Source organism: Neophocaena asiaeorientalis, unplaced genomic scaffold, assembly GCF_003031525.2.
Source record: "Neophocaena asiaeorientalis asiaeorientalis breed wild unplaced genomic scaffold, Neophocaena_asiaeorientalis_V1.1 scaffold85, whole genome shotgun sequence".
Classification (NCBI taxonomy): Eukaryota; Metazoa; Chordata; class Mammalia; order Artiodactyla; family Phocoenidae; genus Neophocaena; species Neophocaena asiaeorientalis.
In genome coordinates, this window is record NW_020174301.1 from 8814810 (window position 1) to 8817284 (window position 2475).

Genomic DNA, 2475 nt, shown 5'->3' on the forward strand with positions numbered 1-2475 from the left:
CTCCAGCTGTAATAAATTATAGCCATGAATACAGCTATATGCTGAATCCTGTGAATCCCCTGAACAAATCATTGAATCTGGAGGTGGTCTTGGGGACACCCTACACAGGCTATTCTTCTTTTTGGGGGATATCATTAGTTTATTATAAAAGAGAAACATGGAAATTATTTACATGATGAAATACCTCAGTGGAATGGGCAGCTTCACGTGATGCCATTTCAGTAGTGACTTATTTCAGTCTACATACTTTCCAAGAATGTCACCATCTCTAAGTAAGAAATAATCCTTGTCTAGAACTGCTTTGGTGCCTTAGAGCCCAGTTCGGTAACTACTACTGTTGTTTGCAATACTTTTCCTTGAGATTTTTCTGGAAGCATAATGCCTCTCTTGGTTACAGTACAGTTTCCGCTGCACTCTTTTCAACTAATACTTGGTCAAAGAGGGGGAAAAACTTTCTAAATGCCTGTCCTGCCGTGACTCTGGCCACCGTAGTTTAGTTCATACTCTCCACAAGGCTCCTCTTATCTATAACATTAGCATAAAGATTTTTCTTGGTCCAACCCTTATTAGGACGGGCACAGAGGAAGATATGGTTAGCTGCATTTGATCACTGAGAAAACAAGCCCAGAGAAGACTGGTTTAACAGCTAGGAGGGGCAGAGCTGGAATTAGAACTCAAGTTTGTCTGTTTCCACACCCAGCAGTCAATCTTATTGCCAAAGGTTGGAGTGCCTCCCCTCTCTCCACCCTCTACTTCTCCCCCTTAACTCTGGAGAACCTGTCTGGCAGGTCTGACAGGGCTTGGGGGTGAAAGGGGAGGGGGGAAGGCGTCAGTTCCAGTCATCCTCCCACCTTCCCAGAGATAACCTCTCCAGCCCTACCCTCTGTCCCACTCCATCCGAGCCTGGCCACAGCCTTCTTTATCCTTCCCTCCCAGTACCCACCACCATCTCCCTCAAATCCTTTGTTTTAGTATCTATCGGTCATCATCTTCATCCTCATTTATTTTCTGAATGCCTCCAGAATGTGCCAGAGACTAAGGTGACACCGATGGGCCTTGGCCACAGGGGGCTGTCCCTAACTTACTCTTAGAGGAAGTACTTAGAGTGCCCACCTTAGGTCCCCACACCCAGCAGAGCCACCCAAGCAGGACAAGGAGAGGCAATGACTCGGAGGCTCTCATCCTGTTCCACCTCTGAGACTTCTCGCCTTTTTCTCTTTCCGCAAGTGTGGATCTCTAGGTCTGAAATCCCAGAAACAATAGATCTGGTCATGCGTTCCCTCTCCTCTTTTCTGTTTTCCCACCTGTTGTAAGGTGGTCACAGGAAAGAACTCTGCTGTGCTTATGGCTGTACCCTCTCCCCAGCCTTTATCCCATGTCACAGTGTGTTTTGCAGATGCTAGCACACTGAGCAAAGGAAATCAAGTCTGACTGATTCTACATTCTTGCTAATTTAATGGAAGATGATTACCCAAGCCCAAATACATAAAATTATAAAGTATTTTGGGCTAAATGTGTCTCTTTTAAGATTCAGCAAATGACCTTAGTGAAGTTGAAAAGACAGGATATCTGGGGTCTATGAATTTAACATATTTTCTTATTTTTTCTGTCTACCATGTTTCTTCAAATCTAGAAATGCCATCAGTGATTAAACACATCATTTTATGAGAAAAAAAAAAGCACTCCCAATTATAATTTTAGGATGCATCCCAATTTCAGAGATTTAAAAATTTGGACTATTGGATGCAAAGAAAAACAGCTTTTTTCTTTTTTTTTCGGTACGCGGGCCTCTCACTGTTATGACCTCTCCTGTTGCAGAGCACAGGCTCCGGATGTGCAGGCTCAGCGGCCATGGCTCATGGGCCCAGCCGCTCCGCGTCATGTGGGATCTTCCTGGACCGAGGCACGAACCCGCGTCCCCTGCATCGGCAGGCGGACTCTCAACCACTGTGCCACCAGGGAAGCCCCTTCTGCCCATTTTTGATTGGGTTATTTATTTTTTTAATATTGAGCTGAATGAGCTGTTTATATATTTGGGTGATTAATCCTTGGTCCTTTGATTCGTTTGCAAATATTTTCTCTCATTCTGAGGGTTGTTTTTTTGTCTTGTTTGTAGTTTCCTTTGCTTTGCAAAAGCTTTTAAGTTTCATTTTGTCCCATTTGTTTATTTTTGTTTTTATTTCCATTACTCTAGGAGGTGGCTCAGAAAAGATATTGCTGTGATTTATGTCAAAGAGTGTTCTTCCTATGTTTTCTCTAAGTGTTTTTTGGTGTCTGGTCTTACATTTAGGTCTCTAATCCATTTTGAGTTTATTTTTGTGTATGGTGTTAGGGAGTGTTCTAATTTCATTCTTTTACATGTAGCTGTCCAGTTTTCCCAGCACCACTTTTTTTTACACTACTTATTGAAGTGACTATCTTTTCTCCACCGTATATCCTTGCCTCCTTTGTCATAGACTAGTTGACCATAGGTGT

At 43.1% G+C, this 2475-nt stretch overlaps 1 pseudogene; it reads right to left on the reverse strand.

Annotated features, from left to right (window-relative positions):
- Positions 1-234: 234 nt before the first annotated feature.
- LOC112406909 (10 kDa heat shock protein, mitochondrial pseudogene) overlaps positions 235-2475 on the reverse strand; it is an 8035-nt pseudogene continuing 5794 nt past the window's right edge.